Raw genomic sequence first — 27,650 nt, 5'->3', positions numbered from 1 at the left:
CACACCCACCCAGAACCCCACACACACACCCACCCAGAACCCCACACACACACCCACCCAGAACCCCACACACACACCCACCCAGAACCCCACACACACACCCAGAGCCCCACACACACACCCAGAGCCCCACACACACACCCACCCAGAGCCCCACACACACCCATCCAGAGCCCCACACACACACCCACCCAGAGCCCCACACACACACCCACCCAGACACCCACACGCACACCCACCCAGAGCCCCACACGCACACCCACCCAGAGCCCCACACACACCCACCCAGAGCCCCACACACACCCACCCAGAGCCCCACACACACCCACCCAGAGCCCCACACACACACACCCAGAGCCCCACACACACACACACCCAGAGCCCCACACACACACACACACACACCCAGAGCCCCACACACACACACACACCCAGAGCCCCACACACACACCCAGAGCCCCACACACACACCCAGAGCCCCACACACACACCCACCCAGAGCCACACACACACACACCCACCCAGAGCCCCCCACACACACACACACCAAGAGCCCCCCACACACACACACCCACCCAGAGCCACACACACACCCACACCCACCCACACACCCACACCCACCCAGAGCCCCACACACACCCACCCAGAGCCCAACACACACCCACCCAGAGCCCCACACACCCACCCAGAGCCCCACACACACACCCACCCAGAGCCCCACACACACACCCACCCAGAGCCCCACACACACACCCACCCAGACACCCACACACACACCCACCCAGACACCCACACACACACCCACCCAGAGCCCCACACGCACACCCACCCAGAGCCCCACACGCACACCCACCCAGAGCCCCACACACACCCACCCAGAGCCCCACACACCCAGAGCCCCACACACACACACACCCAGAGCCCCACACACACACACACCCAGAGCCCCACACACACACACACACCCAGAGCCCCACACACACACACACACCCAGAGCCCCACACACACACCCAGAGCCCCACACACACACCCAGAGCCCCACACACACACCCAGAGCCACACACACACACACCCAGAGCCACACACACACACCCCCACCCAGAGCCACACACACACACCCACCCAGAGACACACACACACCCACACACCCACCCAGAGCCACACACACACACACACACACCCAGAGCCCCCCCCCACACACACCACACCAGGCGAAACCTAAAAAGTATAACAAATGAAAATGCAGAAGGAATAGGCAATATACAGCTCTTCGCCATCCACCGGAGTGTGCTGGTATCGCAAGGCCTCTGCACTCCAAGCCTAGCACGCCCAACGCTGCCTCGTGTCACGTGACGCCATCAGCGTTTGTACTTCTGGGTTTTTGAGCTCACCTGTACAGTGTTAAAAGTGAAAGTACAATCCCCAGAAGCTACAAGAAGCCATCGTTCGGTTGTCTAGAAGGCCATGACATTAACCTACTAGCTTACCTATTGTTCTCAGCTACCTACCCTCCTCCGGGTTCTCTAGGCCCTTGCCAATCCAAACTCGAGCGAGGTACTTCAAAACTGGAAATGTCACCCCTCGTTATTAATGCCAACACTACCCCCAATCTCCCAAGGAAATGATCGTGGGACTCCAGTAATCTACTGCAAACGTCAGCAAATGCCCTTCTTGTTAGGTTGACCAGATCTTAAGAACCCAAAACCGGGTCATTTTGCAAAAATAGAAAAAAGGACTACAATTTCACATCATCGGCGTTGTGCAGAATGACAGCTCTAACCAACATAGGAACAGAGGACACAGAAGAGGCACTTAAAAAAAAAAAGTCGTTTTTGAAGCAAACATCCTAACTGTTAATTAAATAGCTTACTTATAACAGCTCCTAACTAGCACAGCTTTAGAACACCGTGAAAATAAAGTGCCTCACTGTTTTCAGTCAACCCCCTTAAAAAGAGGGCATGAGTCAAATATCCCGAAATCTGCCGGAGCAGCTGGTGAAAACCGGGACTGTCCCTACAAATCCTGGTCACCCCGCCTCATGTTAAAAATGCACTCTTCCTATCTAGCGGTCAGAACACCAGTCAAAAATAGGTGCCCGCCAATTCCCACGCTTAAACTTCTCCAATAGCTCATTCTGCATTTTTCCCGACGCTAATCTGTCCTACATCCCGTATTTACAACTCACTCTCTTAAAGAGACCCCATCAAATTATTTCGCCCTCCTCTCCTACAGGATGAGAAACCCATGCGCCAGAGCGCTGAATACCAAGCTAGCTACAACCCCTGCTCCCCAGAGCCCACCCCAGGGCCGCATACCTTGGGCATTAGTGAGTCCGACCTCCATGTGTGAGGACCCTTCGGCCTGGGACACCCCCCCACTCCCCACCCGTGCCCTCCTCTGCTGCAGCCACACTGTCCTCAGCCAGAACCCAGAGCTCCGGGTCAACGGGACACCCGTTCCTGGCCTGGGCTTCCTTTTCACTCGTCATTGCCGTCAGGTGTGCCGCCGCGGTAGAAAGACCCGGGACTATAAATCCCAGAATGCACGCGTGTGCTGGGCAAAACCAGGTCTCCCTACACCAGTAAGTAGCCACGTGCTGCATCGTCAAAGACACCAACAGGAGGGGGTAGAACCCGTCATGTCACTGGTGCTGGCACTAGTTTCAAAGAAGGGGTGGGTTACTGCACCCCGGAGTTCCATGCCCATGAGTCAGTAGCCAACACACCGGGCCCACCCAGGAGCACAGTGCCCGGCCTGGACACTGCCAATTAGTCCTTAGACAAATGGCGCCTACTCACCCCAGAACAACTACCAGCATTCGCTCTGGAGCTATCCATGCCTCTTATCATACAGAACTCTACAGACCCCCAAATCCCGCCCACCCAGGTTCCATAGAGATGCCGCCTCTGGACTAGTGCCGGCCCGCCCGAATCCACGACTGCTTCCTTACTTTTCAGTGACCCCCTCCCCCCTTTATCAAGAGTTGGTCTGACCCAGGACACTCCAATACCCCTGGATAGGCACCCTAACCCACTCCAGGGAACATTCACGAGCCCCTACATCACAGCCATGATGGCCACACTGACCCCTTTTCACTTCAAGCTGCTTTTATTCCCCCCTGCCTCAAGCAAATATAAGAAGACCCTGTAATTAGGACTGCCCATGTACTGTCTCACCCCCTCCCCCATAACACGTAAAGAGACAGCTGGACTTCACCGTGTTCGAGACACTCCATGTCCATCCCAGTCCATGTAGGAAACGCTTAGGCAGTGCCCGGGACAGGAAGCACGCACCCTTTTCCCAGGACGTATGCGCATACATTTAGGACTTAATATCAATTCTCACTACAATAACCAACATGCCCTCCCATTGGATAAATACCAGCCCCCCAACCCCTAAATAGAGATTGTCCCACCCATGTACCCCCAAAGAAGTCGGAGACCCTCACCTGTGCGTTGGTTGGAGACCGAGCCCATCCTGGCCCTCTGCAGCCCGGGCCTTTCCCAGCTCTCCCCCTCCACAGCCTACGGGCTCTCCCAGCGCCCCACCCCACACCACTGAAAACCTCAGGCCAGACCTGATCACATCTCCACCGGCACAATGGAGGGGGAGGGCCCGACTCTGAAAGGATCCCAAATTCAGCAATACAAAGGCAGGCCCCAGCTTCCTCCTCCCGCCCCTTCCTGGACCAAGCAGACCCCCCCCTTCATAAAGCCGCCACTAGAGCCCCGGACAACCCAAAATTACTCCTCCGGCCTCGCCACACCCAGAAGTAGTTGACACCCCAAACAGTCAAGATTGCAAATAGTCCCTTTCACATTGAGAAGACCCCCAACGAGACAGGACCCCCTCCCTGGTGGATGCACACGGTTTATCTAATATTTACATGCTCTCCAAACCTCCTCTCGCAGACGACGTACACCCAGTACATGCGTACCCCCATCAACCAACTGCAATACATGCAGAGCGCCCACCTTCTGCCGTGCGGCTTTATATGAAAGCACCCAGACCTATTGGGAATGCCGTCTCCCCCCCTCTAAACAAGCATTAAGCACGGACAGTGGGAGAGGGGGGGGGGGAGACAAAATAAGCAGATGTTCCAGCCTGTAGAAAGAAAAAACAAGTGTGGCCGGAGACACGGACAGCGGGAGGGGGGGGGGGGGGGGGGACATGCATAAGGACAGCGGGAGGGGGGCGGGAAAGCACGGACAGCGGGAGGGGGGGCGGAAACGGCAACAAAAAGCACTCACCTGGACTTCTTCCGGCGGCGGTCGGCCTGGAATGAAGAAAACAAACCCAAAAAAAACCCCGCCCACGGCCGAGATGACGCGCACAGAGGGGCGGAGAGGGAAGAAATTGCGGGAACGCCCACGAATCTGGTCCGGCCATGACGGACAGATCTCTGTTCCAATGGCTAGCCTCCATTTATGGAGCTAGCCAATGGAACAGAGGGGCGGATTCCCAAGCCACTATCATTCTCATTAGGTTTTCACCTGCGTGAAAAGCCTGCGCAGTGCGCAGGCTTTCACTTAGGCGAAACCTAAACAAAAGAAAATTAGAAACTATAATAGGTACACTCCTATGTATACGGGAATCAGTGTCCTTTGGAAGTAGTTTTTTTTTGTATTGCTAACACCTTTGGTTCCGTTTGACGAATCTTCATGCAAATTTCCAGAAAAATAATTCATTCACCTTGGATCCTTCCTGGAAAGATTTGGGGTGACCCGTCAAGCTGGAGCTGACAAAACGGAGAGTCCCAAAACACTGTTTTCTCCATAAATTTGCCATAGGAAACATTTAACAGCAGTACTTAAAAAATGGCTAAACAGAATTACACCAAATTGGGCAGAAAGCTAGATATTTATCCAGAAAGTGTGCTTTGGTGTAATTCAGTTCAGCCCTTTTCGAGACTTTTAGTTTCAAAATGTATAGATATCTGTTGCTGCTGGAATCTTGTGGGGGAAATAAACTTCCAAGTATGCAATGTGATTGGTCGGTCCTGCAGGACCACGCAACGTGATTCACATCCGCAACATGTAGAAAAATGCTGTGGCCGGCATTTTAGGACTGTATCCCAGAGTTCTGAATTTCTTACCCCCCCCCCCCCCCTCCCTTTTTTTTTTTTAACAGTTGGGGCAAGGGTAGGGATACTCGGACCCCCAACTCTTGTGGGGTGATCACAAAACAACCCTCTAGGGCCAAATAACAAACAGAAAAAAGTCTTCACGTTTGCCGCAGACTGACAGGACTCCCATAGGAATCAGTATGGTCTCAGTGTGATGCTGTGGGACCAAAACAAAAAAACAAGCATTGGAAATGCAATAGGTCTCGCCTTTTATTAAGTTAAAGCCATTTGCTTTGCTCTACAATACCATTAGCAAAGCAAATGGCTTTAACTTAATCAAAGGCGAGACCTATTGTAATTTTGAATGCTTGTTCTGTGGTGTTCTAAGAATTGCTGAATGCAACTGTGTACATGACCATGAAAAATGCAACCATATCCATCCGGGAGAAACCACTGACAACCTATAAAAAAGTTGCCACATTATAACCCTCATTCAATATCTCATTTTGAAGTTAAACCACATAAGGAGGGGTGACAAAAAAAACTTCAGTGATAATCACAACATTCACCGCAATCAAAATGAACAATCAGGGGTCCAGACGACCCTCACCTCACCCAGGTGTACAGATTCTGTTTTGGCTCTATATAAGGACCTCTTGTCATAGATGATGCAGTTTCATAGATGATGCAGACCAGGCGTTAGTGGTAATCCTGCTTGGATAGGTGAAAAGTATGATACAACAAAACACAGGATCAGTCTAGTGAACTGACCATGGTCTAGCCCCTACTCTTAACTAGGTGTAGCAGCGTAGAATTAACACTACGACCATCTACACCATACTTGTAACTGTGGTGTCCTCTTAAGCTCTTTTCTCTCACTGCTACCATTCAGGTTATCCCTGTGGCAATCTGACTACAGTACAACTCCAAGCATCACGATAAGAGTAAATACTTCTGCAGAAACATCTACCTCTCATTCAGAGAGACCTAGATGGGTGAGCATTCGATAACAAGGCCCATAGCGAATGCTGCACTGCCATTCAACTGGTGGTCAGAACTAGGAGCAATTCCAACATGTCTCGCAGCCACTCAGCACAAAACTCACACAGACTATGATTTCAAACAATTAGTATAGAGAAATTCAAGATAATTCCAAATACTTTTTTGCCACACCTCTCTCAATAATGAGCTCGGAGTCACTGTACATACCTGTTATGCCACTTACATATTTAACATATTTATAAAAACAAAGCTTTTATAGGATTCATCACAGGAAATTTAGCCTAGGATAAAATCATTACAGGCATTCTATTTAATGATTATTTAGATTCAAAGAGTTTGTATTTCAAAAAGATCTAATCCGTGGGAGACAGCATTATCAATCAACTTTAAATGGGAATAATAATAAGGAATCCATAATTATAACAACTGCACATTGGCAACAAATATTGAGACATTGCTTTGTTTGTACCAGTGTTTTCCGTGCTCAGCACCTATTTGTCAACTCTTAATGCAAATCTACCACATAGCGGTGTTTTGTGTGTACATTTTCAGCGAAGTTAATTAGTAGAGCATTTAACTTTTTTATATGTCTTTAAAAAGTATAAAACTCGGACTAATGTAAACAGAAGTTTAAAATAACACGTGTTGCGCCAAATACAGCAAATTAAGCACTGCATTGAGATAAGACAAATAAAGGATTTATTAAAGGTTCACGTAGTTTTAAAAAAAACTATCTCTTAAAACCAGTCAAATTTGTCAATTAATCAATGCTCATTTGGGAACGAATGCATGTTGAGCAATCAATGATAGTCTTTTACTACACATTAGATATGGGGAAGATCGTAGCAATATAACGAAGGTAAGTTTCATAGAGACATAACATAACGTGTATTTGTAAAGAACACATTCACCCGAAGGGTATCTTGGTACTGAATAACAGATATTTATTGCTACCCAACGCAATGGTACTCATTTTATCAACCTCAGAAGGATGAAAGGCTAAGTGGATGCACTGGAATTCGAACCCGTACCATGAGGTCAAACACAGGCCCCTACAGTGGACGCATTAGTCCACTAAACCACTAGACCTGGCCTTTGAGAGACGGCGCTGATGGCATTAAAATCATTTGCCTTGTGGTATTCCCCATACAATTGGTAAAGTTAACAGCCTCTAAAGAAACTGTAGTACATTGTCAGACTGCATACTTCATGGAGGTTGAACACAATCACCAACATTGAAACAAATCAAAATCTGCTCTTTGCTCACATGGTGCTACTGGACACAAAGGCAAGGAAAGTTTGTGTCATACCAGAGTTTATTGGGCTCCCATATGGTTTTGTCCCCTCCAAGGAGCATCTACAGTGAATGCAATTTGCGTGACATAGGAGTATTGTTGGTGATAAAATTAGCTCTGTTGTCTACTTTATTACGGAACCTGGTGGGAAGTAGTTCATTTCTGCGATCCCTCTTTGTTGGAGCATAAAATGTCAACAGTAGTTAACATTGTGCTGCATTTGTCAAACAGTATTTTCTGTACTAAGATCGTGGAATGGGATTGTGAGAATCTGACTGGTTACTAGAATTTGCAAAACATGACTAGGTAAGGCTGCAAGAATTCAAAAATATGAGTGTAGGGAATCCACCTTTTCTGTGTGGTCACCCCAGATTGTTTGCCTTTTGCTGGACCATATATTTTTGCTGAATTTAGAACTCTGTACACAACCTTGCTACCCAACAGTGCAGTGTCCGTGCTTCCCCTTTAAACAAGGTTGAATTGGCATTCTCCTAATTGGTATAGTTACCATGCATATAAGTCACTTGTATATGGGACAAAATTTATTCAGGCCCTGGAAGTTAAATGCCACTTGTGGACTGCAGCATCTATTGGCACATCCACTACAGTGGCAGTGCAACCATGGCTTCAAGCCTCCCATTATAGCTTGATTGTAGCAGTGCGAACCTGCAATTCGCCCTATCAAATAAATCTTAATAGGTCAAATCTTCTGGTTCAATAATAATAAGTCACCCTATGTGCGCCTCGTATCCAACAAAGCAGGAAGAATCGTAGTTAAAAGTAGATCGTGTAGTATTTTAATGTTAAAATGTTAACATATTCTTACAGTGACTAGTACCCAAAAGCTATTTTCACTGTGGCAGGCCAAATTGTTCTATGTAGAAATCCACAGTACAGATTAAAATACTATTACGATATATCGTGAGTGGGTCCTGCTAGAAAAAAATCAAACACATATTTGTAATAATTATTAAAAGGCCAATTCAGTGGTGAAGTTGTATTTTTATTAAATATTAAGGAAAAATATACTTTTAGAAAGGTACCTTTTCACTAACTGAAGTTCTTGGGGGCTAATTTATATTGACTCTCCAGTCTTTCCCAGCCAGTACACCCTAATAGCGGAAAATGAGACGATTTCTCAGATTGATGGGAGCGTTGACGATTGTAATAATGCGCTTCCAGCTGATGAGTTCAGAAGGTACAACTGAATAAACATTTCAACTAATGAGTGATCAGTTCTGTTATTTGCTGAGAATCCTTACTTAAATCTCAGATGATAAGTCTTTCTCATGACAAGTTATTCTGCCAGGCAACTATGCTCCTAGACAGAGATGTCTGCACACACACGTGATGCACATTTTTTATTTGGATGCTGAAACTTGTTGCGCAAGCGTTTAATAATATACACACGACGGAAAGATTTGAAAACATGCTAAAATGTCATTAAATCCAACATTTATCTGAAAGAAACAGGTTAGTATTAGATTCCTTACCTTAGAATATCCCGAGGCGTCAGTCTGGATCCGGAAACTTTTGCGTAGCAGTACCCCTGCGCGTCGGTTGGCGTCGTCTGCAGGCGTCTCCTGCGGCTCCGCGTCCGTCGTCGGCGTCGTGCGCCGTGATGACGTCGCTGGAGTATATAGACGCCGCCTCCGCGCGCTGACGTCAGTTCTTCTTTTTTCCGCGCCAGTTAGCGCAGATCCGAAGAGCAGTACTCCGGTCTTTGACCAAAGTTTTTGAATCTTTCCTGTTACTCTTAAGGTGCCGGTAGGATGCCCGGTTTCAAGAATTGTGACGGCTGTGACCGCACGATGTCGGTCACGGACCATCACCGCCTCTGCCTCCGGTGCCTGGGCCCGGACCACGACGTGGACGCCTGCGTCGATTGCCGGGCCTTGACGAATAAAGCTAGACGGGAGCGGTCCCGCAAGCTACTCGAGCTCCGGGTGTCGGCCCCACGTCGAGAGTGGTCCCGGTCCGGGCGGAGGTCTAGGGAGCGATCGAGGGAGCTCCCCTTATCCCCCCCCCGTCCCCCCTCCCCCGCGATGCGGCCGGGGGTTCGCGTGAGTCGCCGACGCAGCCTGCTCCATACCCGGCGGTCCCTGGGCAGGGCGCGTCGCCCGAGGAGATAGAGGCGTGAGGCCATGAGGGCACTGTCTCCTCCGACGGGGCCTACGGCGCCTGCGGGCCCGGTGGTCCCGTCCGGGGGCCCTAGCGGTTCGGGTGCTCCTGCCTCGACGCCGTCGAGTACTCCGGCCCCGACGTCGCCGATGGCTCCGGCCCCGGCGCCGCAGGGACCTTCAGGGTCGACGCCGGCTGGTCAACTGGCCTCTCCGGCGCCGATTCCATCGGGGCAACCCACTGCGCCACCCCCGCGCAGCGCCGGGTCTCCGGCGCCGCCCCCATTACCTCTCCGACTCCGGCCGCGGAGTCGAACCGGCGTCGCCCAACGCCGAGTCCGACGCCGATGGGAACTGTTGACCCCGGGGAGCCGGTCTACATTGTTGACTCCGAATATGGTGAGGATGTAGATTGCGGAGAGGAGTGGGAGGGGTCTGAGGACCCTCTGACCCGCGAGTGTCAGTACGATGTGGACTGGACAGGTGACTTGGGTGACGCCAGTGGTCTGGATGACTCCCCCAACCCTGGCTTTGTCTCGCCTCCTACCGTGGCTACGGAGGAGGGGGCAGCTTATTCAGTGGTGTTGATGAGGGCTGCCAAGGCCTTACACCTTGAGCTCCCCGTCGCGGCCGTGAGGACTAACATCCTCACTGAGGTACTCAAACCGCAGTCATGCCCACAGGAGCCCCTGCTGCCGTTCAATGAGGCCTTAACTGACGTTCTTTTGGGCACGTGGTCCAGGCCCGCTTCAGGTTCGCCTGTTGATAGGAACGTGGCCAGACGCCACCATCCGTGTACGGATGACCCAAAGTTCTTGTCCACCCATCCCACCCCTGAGAGCCTGGTGATCCAGGCCTCGACTTCCCAGACCGCATTCCCGTCGGCCCCGCCCGACCGGTAATCTAAGAGGTACGACCAGTATGGTAAGAAGGTCTTTTCGTCCCTGAGTCTGGGACTGCGGTCTTGCAACACCGCGTGCCTCTTAGGCCGCTACACCCACTCTCTGTGGGATACGGTCGCGGAACTGCTGCCTGAATGCCCGCAGGAGGTACGGGCTAAGCTCGGCAAGGCTATGATTGAAGGCCGAGACGCAGCAAGATACTCCATAAGGTGTGGTCTTGATACGACCGACTCACTGGGCAGGGCGATGTCCACGACAGTGGCGATTCGTCGCCACGCCTGGCTGAGATCCGCCAATTTCTCGGCAGATGTCCAGAATGCATTGATGGACATGCCGTTTGATGGCAGTCGCCTGTTTGGCGACAAAGCGGACCACGCGCTGGAACGCTTCAAGGACTCCAGGGTCACGGCCAAGTCCTTGGGTCTCTCGATCCAGCGCCAGCAAACGGGTTCGTTTCGCTCCTTTCGTGGCCACGGAAGGGGCGGTCCCACACGTGCTGCCAGCCACGCGCCGCAACAGACTTCTCAACGCGGCGGCGGCCGTGGGAACCGCCGTGGTGGCAGTCGGGGACAGCGGCGAGGTCAGACCACACCTCCCCCCGCAGCATCCACCTCTAAATCCTCCTAGTCCGTGCTTTCAGGCCCATGTGACGCCGGTGGGCGGCAGGGTTCGCCATCACCTCTCCCACTGGCGCACAATAACATCGGACAGGTGGGTGCTGCAGCTCGTCCGAAGGGGCTACTCCCTCCCCTTCGAGACCACTCCTCCAGCCATGCCACCGCAGAACCACCATGTGTCGGGGGACCACTTGACACTTCTGCAGGAGGAAGTTACGGCCCTCTTGGCCAAGGGGGCCATCGAGCGCGTTCCTGGGCCAGAAGTAGGATGTGGTTGCTATTCCCACTACTTTCTGGTACCCAAGAAGGACAAAGGGGTCCTACGTCCTATCTTGGACCTAAGGAACGTCAACGGCTTCCTCCGGAAGGAGAAGTTCAAGATGTTGACATTGGCTCAGGTCTTGGCTGCTCTAGACCCGCAAGACTGGATGGTAGCGTTGGACTTGCAGGATGCGTATTTTCACATCCCCGTCCTGCCGGCCCACCGGCGTTACCTGCGGTTCACGGTAGGCCAGGAGCATTTTCAGTTTATCGTGCTCCCCTTCGGCCTTACCAGCGCCCCACGGGTGTTCACAAAGGTGATGGCGGTGGTCGCAGCCCATCTGCGCAGATCAGGGGTTTCAGTATTCCCCTATCTAGACGACTGGTTGTTGAAGGCGGGCTCGCCCCAGACAGTCGTCCACCACCTTCAGATGACGGCAGACCTCCTGCACGAGCTGGGGTTTTCCATCAATGTGCCGAAATCACACTTGTGTCCCTCCCAAAAGCTCCTTTTCATCGGAGCGGTTCTCGACTCGGCGCAGTTTCGGGTCTATCCACCGGAACGGCGGGTCCAGGATATACAGGCTTTGATTCCCATCTTCCAGCCGTTGTCCCGGGTTTCGGTCAGGTTGACGCTGCGGCTACTGGGGCTGATGGCTTCCTGCATCCTTCTGGTGCATCACGCCCAGTGGCGGATGCGGGCTCTGCAGTGGGACCTGAAGTTTCAGTGGGCCCAGCATCAGGGCAACAAAAAAAAAAAAGTAAATTGATACTTGTATAGCGCACTACTCACCCGCAAGGGTCTCAAGGCGCTTGTACGAATACCGCTGTGGAACCCATCCTGGCTTTCCCTGTGAGGTGTCCACTCCTGAGCACCCCCAAGGTGGAGGCCAGGCATCCTTAGCGTTGTGGGGGCCGTTGTGGAGATTAAGCAAGCTATTGCCCAGAGTTGCAGAGTGGGACTCCATGATTGGAATAGGCACCGAGGCGAGAATTATCAGGTCCGTGGAATTTTTGAGCTCAAAACCCGCCGAGGCAGGGAATTGAACCCTGGTCCCGGGTTAGACCTCTGCATCAGGGTCTGCCGCTCTAACCATTGAGCCACACTTCTCCACAACTTGGGCAACTTGTCCGACCATGTCTTGATCTCGGAGGGCACTGCGAGACAACTGCAGTGGTGGCTTACGGACCGCGATTGGGTCAGAGGCAGACCCCTCTCCCTTCCCCAGCCGGAGCACGTTGTTGTGACGGACGCGTCCCTCCAGGGCTGGGGAGGCCACTTGGGAGAGGCAGAGATCAGAGGCATCTGGTCTCCGGCGGAGTCCCGGCTCCATATAAACCTGTTGGAGCTACGGGCGATTCGTCTAGCACTGAAGGCATTCCTCCCCTTTGTCAACGGGAGTGTAGTGCAGGTGTTCACGGACAACACCACCGCCATGTGGTACTGCAACAAACAAGGCGGGGTGGGGTCGTGGACCCTTTGCCAGGAGGCCCTGCGTCTCTGGCAATGGCTGGAACGTCAGGGCGTGACTGTGACGGTTCAACACCTGGCCGGTTCTCTGAACGCCAGGGCGGACGAACTCAGCCGTCGGTGCTCGATGGATCACGAATGGCGTCTGAACTCTGACGTGGCGCAAGGCCTCTTTCTGCGATGGGGAGAGCCTTGGTTAGATCTATTCGCCACAGAAGAGAACGCGCAATGTCATCAGTTCTGCGCGTTGGAGTTTCCAAGACGGCACTCGCACGGCGACGCCTTTCGGCGCAAGTGGAGTTGCGGTCTGTTATACGCCTTTCCGCCTATACCACTTCTGCCCAGAGTGCTGAAGAAGATCAGGCACGACCCGGCCCAAGTCGTCCTTGTGGCTCCGGACTGGGCTCGAAGGTACTGGTATCCCGAGCTACTCAGCATGTCGGTCGGTCCCCCAATCCGCCTGCCCCTTCAGGAGGACCTTCTGTCGCAACAGGAGGGGATGGTCCTCCACCCGAACCTGTCCAGTCTCCACCTCCATGCGTGGAGATTGAGCGGCGACAGTTGAGGCCATTCGACTTGCCTCCTGAAGTCTGTGATGTGATTCTGGCAGCCAGGCGTCCCTCCACGAAGTCGGTATACGCCTGCCGGTGGAACAGATTTGTGGCATGGTGCACAGCAAAGGCTGTGGATCCTCTTTCTGCCCCTCTTTCCGAGGTTCTCCTCTTCCTTCTCTCTCTTGCCCAGCAGGGCTCTGCTCTGGGCACTATCAAGGGCTACCTTTCTGCCCTTTCGGCCTTTCTGAGGCTGCCTGATCAACCTTCTTTGTTCAAGTCCCCTATTGTAACAAGATTCTTGAAGGGCATCACACACATGTATCCACCTGTCCCGTTTGTGATGCCTCAGTAGGACTTGAACCTGGTTCTGACCTTCTTGATGTGTGCTCCCTTTGAGCCACTTCATTCCTGTCCTCTCCGTCTCCTGACTTTAAAGACGGCCTTCCTGGTTGCCATCACCTCTGCCAGGAGAGTGAGTGAGCTCCAGGCTCTTTCTGTCAAACCTCCCTTCCTGTCCGTTCATCCAGACAAGGTGGTTTTGAGAACTAGACCTTCTTTCCTGCCCAAAGTTGTCTCTGCTTTTCACATCGGGCAGTCCATCACCCTCCCCTCCTTCTTCCCGCCTCCGCATCCTTCAAAGGATTAGGAGCGGCTCCATCGTCTGGACCCAAAACGTGCGCTTTCATTTTATATGGATCGCACACGCCAGTTCCGGGTGGATGACCAACTGTTTGTTGGCTACGTGGGTGCGAAGAAGGGACGGGCGGTACATAAACGGACCATCTCTCGGTGGGTCGTTCTGTGCATCAAAGCGTGCTACTCTTTGGCTCGGAAGGAGCCTCCTGTTGGGCTGCGGGCCCATTCCACTCGGGCCACGGCGGCTACTACTGCCCTGGGCCGGGGAGTCCCTTTGCAGGACATTTGCCAGGCGGCTACGTGGGCCTCGCTGCACACTTTTGCGAGGCACTACTGCCTGGACAGTCAAGTCCGGAGGGATGGCTTCTTTGGCCGTTCGGTCCTCCAGGACTTCCTGGTGTAGGATTGTATCGGTTCGCAGACCCACCACCGGGGTTGGTATTGCTGGGGTATCTATTCTAAGGTAAGGAATCTAATACTAACCTGTTTCTTTCAGATGAACAAGTTACTTACCTTCGGTAACGATATATCTGTAAGAAACAGTAGTTAGTATTAGATTCCTTACCGCCCCGCCCATCCTCCCCGTTCTGCGAACTGATACCTAGGGTTAAGGACATCCCTTTCAGGGCCCTAGTTTCAAATGGCACCAGTGTTGGTTCTCACATGGCTCTGCGTGTTCTGGCGCGGAAAAGCTATGTACAAAGAACTGACGTCAGCGCGCGGAGGCGGCGTCTATATACTCCAGCGACGTCATCACGGTGCACGACGCCGACGACGGACGCGGAGCCGCAGGAGACGCCTGCAGACGACGCCTACCGACGCGCAGGGGTACTGCTACGCAAAAGTTTCCGGATCCAGACTGACGCCTGGGGATATTCTAAGGTAAGGAATCTAATACTAACTACTGTTTCTTACAGATATATCGTTACCGAAGGTAAGTAACTTGTTCATTCGGCCTAACATGGAGGACACTTAAGATCAATACTACCAGGTGCCCAAGCCACTTTCTGATACCGGGGCCCTTTAACAAAGGGGCAACAGATCGGTTTGAAGCAGGCAATCTGCAGACTGAAGTGGACTGTCATGCAGATCACAGATTCTAAAATATTAATTTATTCAAGCTTCTTGATTAATGCAGTTAGGGCAATCAGAGAAAATGTTCAAAAAAACAAAACTATATTTAAGAGCTATCTACTTTTTTACAAACTACAGATTTCATTGATGGAACAAAGTGAACGACACACATACTTACATTCCATCCTGTCGTGTGATTGTATAACCGTTGTCTGGATAGTGAAAAAATGAGACATTCATGCCAATGAATGGCGTCTCGTCGGCAGTAAGTACTTGGCCCCTTATAGCTGATGCCAGACTGTAAAACAAGTGGGTGGAGAGGACGGAGACTACATATTAGACTAGGGATATGCTGTGAAATCCATTATGTATGTGATTTACAGAAAAGATTACAACAAAACAGGCAATCATTATCCAGCAAACTAGACTCGGTAGACTCCCACGCCACCGCTCGTTTGTAACAGAGAATTATCTGCATTTTAAATGCTGTCTGGTATAACTTCAAACTTAATACCATGCAGTCTGTGTGCAACTGGAGCTTTGAAATAACAAAATCTTCTAAGTTTCCATCACATCACACAGAAAAGTATGCTCCTAAGCAGATTCGAGACGAGTAGATCCACAAAGATCATTAGGTCAACATTTGAATGACCTTCAAGAAAAAACTGAACAGAGCTTCTTTTTAAAATAATTGGATTTATGTAATTCACAGCAGGTGCAACAGTTCAAGCGCACATCAGTGTTCTTTGCACAGCATCCACAGAGATTTGGAAATGCTGTTTTATTGAGCCATTTCCACCATCCATGTGGCTTCCTCATTATGAAACTTAATAATATGCATTATGAGACAGCCTTAGCTTGGGAAGCTCACTCGAAAATGTCCATTCAGTATCCATTAAATTGATGCTCCTCTAACTTTGAGGACTTGAACCCAGTATTTACAGAAGTGATTTGATCCAGTCTGCGTTCTGTTATTAAATAAACTTTGCCAGGTCAAATGAATATATTGTTCCTTACTGTTTGTTGTTCGGATGTGCAGAATGGAGTATCTGATTAAAGGTTTAGCAGTGATTCGAAAATGCTTGCTGACCACCAGCAAAACCTAGCAATTACAACCCTAGTGATGTCATGGTACAATCACCTCTTATTGAAAGGGTTGTCACCGGGGGTGGTGTGGGAGCTGTCTGATCCCGTCAGGAAGCTGATGCGGTCATAAAATGACCTGGCTGCCTGCAGGGAGGGCGATTGCTGGCTTTGGCTGATGTCGTCTTGTGGGTTGAGGAGGCCGCGGCAAAGGGGTTGGTTCTGGCAGGATCTCTGCAAGTAGCAATGTGGATCCATGCAGTCGATTAATCCATCTGTGAGAAAAGGTAAGTGCAATCAAGTGTGTGGGTTCACATTAGACAAAAAAGTCCCTAGCCCTTAAAACAAGTGACTGTTAGTGGGTACTCGCTTTTTGGTAAACTAAATGATCAACTCCCAGTCTTGATCTCCCAAATATCCGTTCATTCATTCACTCTAATGTATTTCAGCAGAAAGTTTAAGCGGGCCAAACATTTGAACAGCAGAGAATTTTCTTTGTAAAAATAACAGATTGAGACTTCTGCTTTAGAACATAATTGACGCTGAGATGTAAACTGATTCTCACAATGTAAACATACCCTGTACGTTTGTAGGCATGGCTGAGAGGTACCCAAGGTGTAAGCATGTACTTTTCTCAGGAATATAAAATGTGCACAAAAATGGATGAAGGTGCCATCTGTCCAACTGCACCTCTTGTTATCACTAATCTGGATAGTGCTGGCCTGGTGGCAGGGTGGACAGATGCACCCATTGCAGAGACCTGAGTTTGATCACATGGTCAAGAGACCACAAAGTATTGCTTTGGGTCACGTTTTCGTAGCGTCAAGAAACCCACTGAGGTGAAAGTCCGCTTTACACGCCAGTAACGTAGCACGGATGCCAGGGGCCCTGGTGTAAGCAATTCAAAACAGCGCCTTTGACTGCTGTGGGGGTAATAAAATACAGCATTTATCTGGGTCCAATGGCCCGTCGCGGTTCTGTGCGATGGTGCCACTGCACCTGCAGCACCAACCGTAGCTATGCCCGTTACAAATACAGGTTATATTAGGCGACTCCATACGCAGCCTTTTAAATACATTTAGAACCCGTCCTGTGCCTCCTGCGATTTCTATTGAACTGTAGTTTCACTTTCTGCAGTTCATTCTGGATGCTTGGTTCACAGTGAACTCTAGAGTTAGCAGAGGCTATTACGTTATGTACACTAACACACACAGCCTGTTGACATACCCTAATACAAAGCACGAGCACAGAAACGCCCACACGATCAGCCAGTCCACAACCTACACCCATACACAAGTTACAGCCTGGATTTATTTAGACAATGCCATGTGCTGTGTATGTCATTTCCAGAGCATCCTCCCACTTATAAAAAAGATCGTACCGCCGCATGCAAGTTCCGTGAATCACAATGGAGCTTGCCAACCCGCACGCCGCTCCCAAGCAAGTCCCTTCCCTGGTTGGCATTTCCAAACTATTTACAGCTGACCGGCCTCATTCTATTCGGTCTTCAGTGGGCGCCTGCGCCTGGCACGCCAAGAGCCGAAAGAAGGGTCTGCAATTGCAGGTGTGTTTTTAAACCATTAAAGTCCCCCTGGGCAAATGCTCATACTTGGCCATCCATCTTTGTTAGTTTATAAAAAGAAAAAGCACATCTGGCATGCAGTCTTCTGGCCATAAAGCGGAATGAGACGCGCACCTGCTGAACTCCTCAGCGGGAAACGCATTGGTTCGAGGCATGTAGGGCTGCTGACATTCATATCTGTGCATAGATCACCGCCTAGTGTTGTATCCGGATGATTGCACATTGTTGTCCTGGAAGAGTCTTCGAAGTATCACGAGATAGGTGGCTCCTCCTTCGGACTACAGTGCGCATGGGAATCCTCTCCATCCCCAGATTGTTTTTTTACGCCATTGGGTTCGGATGTACTTTCCAGCACTCGGAATCATCAAAAACTTTTCTAAAGGCCAAAAGGCCTTCGGATCCGTCGGTATTGTTAAGCGCTCGGTACCGATACACTTCTTCTTTAACATCTGTTGCACTCCGGTCGTCGAATCAGGCCGTTAGGCCTTCTCGACGCCACGTGACCAGCCGTCGATGGAACGAAGTCCATTTAAAGACTGCCCGCAGTGCAACTCGAAGTTTCCGCACACAGATAAGCATCCAGTGTGCAACAAATGTCTATCTCCAGATCACAATGAAGATAGTTGCCTAGCTTGTGCCCAGTTCCGGTCCAAAAAGACGACCCGGAATCGACGGGCGGCGAGGCAAGAAATGCAGAGGTCGGCACCAGACCCCGAGAATATCTTCGACGATGATGCGGACCTAGGTAGCGCCGAAGACTCGGATCAAGAACAACAAGACTCTGAGCACGACTCCAAATATTACCTTGACGAGGAAGAACAGATTGTCGATCTCGAGGAATACGATCAAGACATCGTAGCTGTTGAAGACGACTCCGACGCGGGGCGAACCGTGAGTACACCGCCCCATATAGACACTACACCGATATCAGAGACTCAGGTCGAGGCATCGCCAGCAGGCCTTAGCCAAGATCGACACACTGGTTCTATAGCCCCGCCATATCGCCCAGATAAGAACATACAAAAAGAGCCTTCTGAGACACGACAGACAACACCGGTTCCATCGAAACCGAAAGTCATCGACAATACAGTCTTCGGACCGAACTATGTCGAACCGAAGGTGACAAAGCCGAAGGTCGCCGACCTGAAGGCCACAGTTCCAATAAAACCTTTGAAGCCAAAGGCTGTCGAGTCGAGCCAAAAGCCGTCGAGCTCGAAGCCAAAAGCCGGCGAGTCGACCTCAAAGCTAAAAGCCGTCGAGTCGAGCTCGAAGCCAAAGCCCGTCGAATCGACTCCCAAACAAAGGAATGTCGAGCCGACTTCCAAACCAAGGCACGTCGAATCGAACAAATCAGGCTCAACTATCAACAAGGGGAAAAAACGGTCGACGACAGCAAAAGGCCTACGCCCAAGACAAGCGTCGAACCGAAAGTGAAACCTAAGGTGGACCAAAGCAAATCGGGCGACCCGAAGGCCATCGATCCGAAAAGGGGCATCGAGCCAAAGCTGCAGGCTCCGAAGACACCCCTACCACCTAAAAAACACTGCCGAACCGACGAAAACGCTTAGCCCGAAGAAGGTGGTGAAGCCTGTAAAAGACGTCGGACTGACAAAACCGGTCGAAAAACATCAAAAACCAATCCAACCACCAAAATCGGTCGAACCCAATAAAGACATCAAACCGAAAAAGGTCAAACCAAAACCTACGACGCCAAAGACTGTGGAAGAGGAGATTATCCATCCAGACCCCTCCACAGAAGACAAGTCAAAACTATATATTGACCCTAACACTGGGAAAGTGACTGTTGGCACAAAAAAGAAAAGACCTCTACCTACTGAAGACTTTTCTACAATCCCACTCAAGAAAAAGAGAGACTGTGATACCTCTCCTGTTCTTTTCCAACCTATCTCTCCAGCTATGCCTACTACTCCATATGCCCCATGCACGCTCTGACTACAACCCAGATGAAGATCAGGATGCAGATATCGGGTTTGGATATCCACAAAACCCATATGAAGACCCCAACTCACAGCCATGGGGTGGAGGAGGCGAACCAGACACTGAGGGAGCTCTACCCATTACAGACCCTACAGTATACCCAGCTAAACCATCACCCACTGAAGACACAGTGGGTTTTAACTCTCTAATAGATAGAGCAGCAAGCTACCATAATGTAGATATGCACTCTGATACAATAGAAGAGGACTTTCTATTTGATACCCTGACAACATCGGACAGAAGTGTTAAAACACTCCCCATGTTGAAAGGCGTCTTAAAACACGCAAATTACATTTTCAAGGACTCTGCTAGGGCATGTGTCATAAACCCTAGAATAGAGAAAAAATATAGGGCTGCACCAATAGACCCTACATACATAAAACGCCAACTCCCTCTAGACTCCTTAGTGGTATCCAACGCACGGAAGCGTGCTAATTCACAAACTACTGGAGAGGCTGCTCCTCCCGATAAGGAGTCAAAGATCTTAGAGGCGTCAGGCAAGAGAGTAGCGGCTCAAGCAGCCAACTCCTGGAGAATAGCCAATACACAGGCCTTGTTGGCCAGGTATGACAGGGCCCACTATGACAGCCTGGAGGGACTTCTCCAACACTTACCCGAGCCTTGCAAAGACCAGGCAGATGAACTTATACAAGAGGGGAAGCTCATCACCAATGCCTCAATTAAGTGTGCTCTAGGCGTGGCAGATACATCTGCCAGATCTATAAACACAAGCGTACTACTTAGGAGGCACGCATGGCTTGGCATATCTGGCTTTAAGAATGAAGTACAAACAACAATTCTTAACCAGCCCATAAATCCAGATTTTTTGTTTGGTCCAGCAGTTGACACAATTCTGGACAAAATGAAAAAGGACACTGAAACTGCGAAGTCCATGGGAGCTCTGCAGTCACAACAACACAGAAGCTCCTTTCGTCGCTCCAATTATATAGGAGGAGCGCGAGGCCACACATCGCAGCAATCCTCCACCTACAAAACAAATACGCTAAACACATACAATAAAAACGCAAATAGGGGTGGATACAGAGGAAATAATACCAAGGGCAGAGGTCGTGGAGGCAATGCCAACAGATCCTCCACTAACACCAAACAGTGACTTCTTGGCACTACCCCCAGACCATATAACACCGGTCGGGGGAAGACTTCAAGATTTTCTGCCAGTCTGGTTAAACATCACTACAGACAAATGGGTCATGCAAATTATCCAACATGGCTATTGCCTAGAACTCACGTCAACACCTCCCAACATACCACCCGTGCACCGTCCAATGTCGCAGGAACATATAACATTACTCCAGCAGGAGGTCATCAGTATGCTACAAAAGGGGGGCCATAGAACCAGTCCCACTACAACATCAAGGAACAGGAGTATACTCCCTATACTTCCTTATTCCAAAAAAGGACGGGTCTCTCAGACTAATACTGGACCTCAGGCCCCTCAACCTGTACATTTTATCAGAGCATTTTCACATGATTACTCTCCAACAAGTCCTACCACTGCTTCGCCAGGGAGACTTCTTAGCATCTCTAGACCTCAAAGACGCATACTTTCATATACCAATACATCCTGCTCACAGAAAGTATCTCAGGTTTACTATTCAAGGACAACACTACCAGTTCAAAGTCCTACCATTCGGTGTAACAACAGCTCCACTGGTGTTCACCAAATGCCTAGCGACAGTGGTGGCGCATCTCAGGAGACAACACATTAATGTGTATCCATATCTGGACGATTGGCTAATACAAGCGCCATCGGCCCAGCAATGTGCCAGCCACACTTCACAAACCATTCATCTCCTGCACAGCCTCGGTTTTTCGATAAATTACCCAAAGTCACACCTGCAACCCTCCCACGTCCAGCAATACCTGGGAGCGACAGTAGATACACTGGCAGCAAAAGCATATCCGAATGCAGCACGAGTTAACGGAATGGAAACACTAATACAAAGGTTCAAACCACAACACTCATTACCAGCTCGAGTGTTTATGCAACTGATAGGCATGATGGCCTCGTGCATCTTCATAGTCCCTCATGCCAGGCTATACATGCGTCCGCTCCGAGAATGCCTAGCAAAGCAGTGGAACCAGGGTCAAGGACAATTAAAAGACCTAGTGTTGGTAACCAGTCGTGCATACAACTCACTGCATTGGTGGAATCCACAAAACCTTTGCAAAGGACGACTGTTCCAGGAGCCTGTCCCACAAATAGTGTTAACAGCGGACGCATCCCTGTTAGGCTGGGGAGCCCACGTCCTACATTACACAGTCCAGGGACAACAAAAGAAGATGCATATCAACCTTCTGGAGTTGATGGCAATTTTTCTAGCCCTAAAAGCATTCAAGACACACTTATGCAACAAAGCGGTGTTGATCCGGACGGACAACATGACAGCTATGTATTATATTAAAAAACAGAGAGGAACACACTCCCCACAGCTGTCACACCTAGCTCAGACAGTGTGGAAGTGGGCCATTCAGAGGAACATGTTTCTCATGGCAGAACACCTCCCAGGCAAGGACAATCAAGTAGCCGACCTGCTCAGCAGGCACAGTCAACAGATGCACGAATGGGAGATCCACCCCAAAGTGCTCCAACCATTCTTCCGGAAGTGGGGACAACCGGAGATAGATCTGTTTGCCACAAGCGAAAACGCAAAATGCCAGTACTTTGCCGCCAGGTTCCCACATCCGCAGTCGCAGGGCAATGCGATATGGATGAACTGGTCAGGCAAATTTGCGTACGCTTTTCCCCCAGCTCCACTAATACCGCTGGTGGCACGCAAAATGCTCCAACATTCGCTGACGCTAATCCTAGTTGCTCCCACATGGGCGAGGCAACCATAGTACACAACGTTCCTAGAACTGTCAGTGGTGCCTCATCAAAGGCTGCAACTCACACCCAGTCTTATAACTCAGAGCCATGGCGAAATCCAACACCCAGACCCGCAACAGCTGAACCTGGCGATCTGGCTCCTGAAATCCTAGAGTTTGGATATCTCAACTTGCCTCCAAACTGCATGAATATTATCAAAGAGGCAAGGAAACCCACTACCAGGGCATGTTATGCAGCAAAGTGGAAACGTTTCGTCATTTACTGCAGTAACAATGACATAAACCCACTAGATGCTTCTACACAAAACATCATTTGCTATCTCTTGCACCTACAACGTTGCAATTTAGCCTACTCATCCATCAGAATACATCTAGCTGCGTTAGCAGCATATCTTCAAAACAGGCAACACCTTTCTCTATTAGAGTTCCAGCAATTAAAGCATTCATGGAGGGACTTAAACGTGTAATTCCACCACAACACCCACCTTCACCAGTCTGGAATCTAAACATAGTTTTAACCAGACTTATGGGACCATGCAAACTACAATTTCTTACTTGGAAGGTGGCTTTCCTTATTACCATTACTTCACTTCGAAGAGTTAGTGAGCTGCAAGCCCTAACTATTCAAGAGCCATTCATACAAGTACATGCAAATAGAGTAGTTCTCAGAACAAACCCTAAATTCATGCCAAAGGTGGTATCCCATTTCCATATAAATCAAACAATAGAACTGCCTGTGCTCTTTCAAAACCCACAGACAGTGACTGAAAGGGCCTTGCATAATCTAGACGTCAAAAGAGCTCTGCTATATTATATAGATAGAACTAAGGCGTTTCGAAAGACAAAACAGTTGTTTGTAGCTTTCTCACCACAACACAAAGGCAACCCTATTTCAAAATCAGGTATAGCCAGATGGATTAAGTGCATTCAGATATGTTATTTAAAAGCAAAACGCACCTTAACAGTTCCCCCTAGGGCGCATTCCACATGCAAACTAGGGGCATCCATGGCTTTCCTGGGAAACATTCCTTTACACGAAATTTGTAGAGCAGCCACATGGTCAACTACACATACATTTACAAAACACTACTGTGTAGATGTACACTCAAAACAGCAAGCTGCTGTAGGACAGGCTGTTCTCAAAACTCTTTTTCAGACTGCTGCAGCTGACACAGGCAGCCACCGCTGAGGAGGATACTGCTATACATTCTATGCACAGATATGAATTCAGCAGCCCACATGCCTCGAACGGAATATGCTACTTACCAGTATGCATCTGTTCTTGGCATGTAGGGCTGCTGACATTCATATCGCCCGCCCGCCTCCCCGGTGCCTGTCGCAGCTGCAGCATTCACTCTTTTCATGGTCATCTCTTACTGTACTATACTCCATCTCTGCCACAATGGCGAAAAACAATCTGGGGATGGAGAGGATGCCCATGCGCACTGTAGTCCAAAGGAGGAGCCACCTATCTCGTGATACTTCGAAGACTCTTCCAGGACAACAATGTGCAATCATCCGGACCCAACACTAGGCGGTGATCTATGCACAGATATGAATGTCAGCAGCCCTACATGCCAAGAACAGATGCATACTGGTAAGTAGCATATTCCTTACAATCCTCTCGCGCCCATCAATCTGAGAGCGCACTTTTTAAAAGCATTAAAAACAGCCTGAATACTGCCGCCGGTAAATGATCCAATCCCGGTGGGCTGGGCCAAAAGGAGACAAGGAGGGACTAAGAAGCCTGCTTTACAGTCAGAAGCCAGCGTTTTGCATGGAAGATGACGCTACCCCATTAAAAAGATGGGCGGGGCTTCAACTTCGCCTCCGAGAGCTTCGGAATCTGTATTGATTCCAAGAAGCTCTCGAATGCCGAGAGCTGCACATGCTCTGATTTCGACAGCAGAGACCTAAAAAGAAAATGGAAAAAAGAAAAGGTTGCTGGGTCTGTGGCCAGCTGGCCACTTGTGAGGGTGTTGACAGCCAGTAGGGTGGTGGGGCTCAGGGCCTGGCTTGGCTTCCAGCCCCTGTAGCAAACACCCTGCTTCTCACCACTAAAGGCTGTGCACTGTGGGGTTGTGGCGCAGGGCCTGGCTGCTTGACTTTTGGCTCTGTGCACCGAGGGTTTGGCTGCAAGCATATCGTAAGTGGTCAGAGACTTAGCATGTTTAGCCTACTTTTGGTTTTCACAATGTAATGAAAGCCCATGCTGGCCCATCAAGAGATGGGGATATTTCAGAGGGGAGTACCAAAGTGTTCATCTGCTTATAGATTTACCACTATTTGATGAATCCACAATATTTGACAGACAAGCGGGTTTAGGCTACTGTTAGTCATTGAGGTTTTGAGCAGATCTGTTGGGGTGTGGTTCACAAAGCTAAATTAGTTTCATTTATTAGTAACTTTGGTGTCCCATTAATCTGCATGATATTTGGTAGCTATCGAATGAGGTCCATCCATCCAATCTTTGCTGCACTCTGCCGAAGTTGGAGGGGCACCGGGCCTGGCCGAAGGCTGTACACAACACAGAATGGGTACATACTGGCTTTGTGTAGTAAATTTTACGATCTCTTATTGTGAGAGCTGAACTCAAGCAAGCTGTAACAAATGCAGGGGTTCATTGCTGTGACTCTAAAAGGTGCATCACGTGTGAATACCTTTTACAAACATCATCAGTTACTAGTTATGTTACCAGAAGGACCTATGTAATAAGGCAGCATCTTACATGTTGCTCAACATGCATTATTTATGTGATTCAGTGCCAACGGCAAAGCTGTAAAAAACAATATGTAGGCCAAACAGTGAGTGACCGCCGCCCACGATTCAGGAACCACAAATCAGCAATAATTAATAAGAAAATGGACCAGCCTGTAGCCAATCATTTTAACCTTGTGGATCATTCACTATCAGATTTGAAGATTTTCCCCTTGGAACATGTCTCAAAGGAAGAACTACTGGACTATATATATTCTGCTCAATGGTTACCCATCCGGAGAGAAGCACTCAAACAGCAGTGAGAAAGCATCAAGCCTTTATTAGGTACGGTCACAGTTCAGCCTGCTGATCAATTTGAAGACAGCCACTCCGTCGTTGCCTTACGCGTTTCGTTACCTCACTTCTTCAGAGACTGGTGGAAATGGTGCGTGCATAATCCGACATGCACTCATTTAATATCCAATTGCCCGCCCTCAAATGGGCGGCTCGTATGAGACAAGACATTATGGGAGATGCAGTCTTTGATAATTCATAGTCCGCTGAATGGAAGCACTGGTTTACTGTCAAGTCATTTAAAAGCCCATGGATGGGCCTCAGCACGCTGTCTGTGTCTTAAATCCTTCACTGTTGCTCCACAACAAAGGCTCCGTAATTACCGAGCCCCGTGGCTCCTGCTTGTTTGTAGGGAGGTTTATACCCATACATATACATAGATCGATATGCTGGTGGTGCAAGGAAGGGCGCTAAAGTCATTAACATTAACCAAAGATCCTCTCAAAAAAGAGTGTACAGGCAGGAGTATTCAACCCAGGACGGGTTTTGGCTGTATACACAGCCTTCGTCACACTCCAGATGTGCTGTATTTAAAACAATAAATATGCTCTGCACATGAGTTAAATAAAACCAATAAAACAAACATGGCAGTAATACTTTCACATTCCTGTATCCAGCTTCTTGAACACTATTCAGTGCAGCTGTGCCACGCCCCAAAAAATGGACTAAAGTCTTTTCACTTTCTTCAGGGACCATAATGTGGCTCCTTGCAGTTATTTACATATTATCCTGGAACTGGCGGGATTTACAATCACTATGCATATATTATATTATAAATAACCAAAACCGGCATTTCACAGCGATTTGAGCAACCCTTGACTACTGGTCAATAAATCATAGTGAGCACCCACAGTCCTAGACCATCATTCTATGAAGGCTCCATAGAGCTTAACCAGCGTGTTTGTAAATTGATGCAAGTCCGTTCAGTAGTTGCGGAGATTTTTTTCAAACTCTCCCAATCTCATGCTGAGCTCTGATTGGCAGCCATCTTGGGACCCCCCCCCCCCCCAAAAAAAAAATCTGAAAAAAAGAAAAGGGTGCAGAGTATGAATACCCAAACCATGTAGCCTTGCTCCCAGCAGGGCAAAAAAGCATTTTTTTTTAAATTCATTGTATACATTTTACCAAAAATCACAGCGAATCTGTGATTCCGGTGAACTATCTATATATATATATATATATATATATATATATATATATATATATATATATATATATATATATATATATATATATATATATATATATATATATATATACATATACATATACATATACATATACATATACATATATAATTTTTTTTTTTTTTTTTTTAAAGCAAGGGCTCCTGCTCTTGTTTTGGAAAAAAGCCCCGGGTGGGCCAGGTCCTGGGGGCATTATTTGGATAAAGGAGGTGAGCGTAACACCTCCCAGGGTCTTCATATTTAAAAATGGAGGGGGCCTTGCAGACCCCCTCCTTGTCTTCCGGCAAGCCTCGGGGACCACCACCTCCCTTGGGCTGGCCCTAACAAGTAAAGGAGGGGGGCTGCGCGGCCACGCTTCTGGAGCCATATATGGCCCTGGGGACTGCTACGCTCCAGGGCCAGCACCTGCTATGCCCCAGGGTGACTAGACCCTGAGCATAGCGGCTTGCTTTCGCTTGGCGAGAGCAAAAGCAAACACTCTGCTTCCAGCAAGCGGGAGCTGTCAAAGTGCTCCTGCTTGTGCTGGATGTAGAGTTTTCCTCTCTTTCTCAGCCCACAGATCTGCGGGCAGGGAAAGAGATGAAACGATTGCACTTGCACACCGGGAGCTGCATTTCCAGCAGCTTCCTGTGTGCAATACCAGTAAAGGCTCTCGCAGGAGCCGGGAGTTGGCTGGTACAGTGGACGCCTTGAGGCTCCTCCCCCCCCCCCCCCCCCCCCCATGGTTCCCATCCTGCTCACTGGTTGCGCTCCAGACCACCCAGGAGACATGGCGCGGCCTTGGGGGATGGGTCCCCGGTGCTGAAATCAGCCAGTGGAGCGGGCCACACAGCCTTCCCTCCACACGCCCTCTCAAAGACCCCCTTAAAGACTCATGCAGCTACTTACAGACCCAGTCAGA

General features: G+C 49.5%; 1 protein-coding gene across 4 annotated transcripts in view; it reads left to right on the top strand.

The window, feature by feature from the left end:
* Nucleotides 1-27,650, top strand: part of LARP4B (La ribonucleoprotein 4B) — a 639,242-nt gene that overhangs the window by 407,346 nt on the left and 204,246 nt on the right. The gene's annotated exons all lie outside the window — the stretch shown is intronic.

The sequence above is a fragment of the Lissotriton helveticus genome, chromosome 10 (assembly GCF_964261635.1).
Source record: "Lissotriton helveticus chromosome 10, aLisHel1.1, whole genome shotgun sequence".
NCBI classification, from domain to species: Eukaryota; Metazoa; Chordata; class Amphibia; order Caudata; family Salamandridae; genus Lissotriton; species Lissotriton helveticus.
The sequence above is the reverse complement of the archived record's forward strand: the minus strand, read 5'-3'. Positions and strand labels throughout refer to the sequence as shown.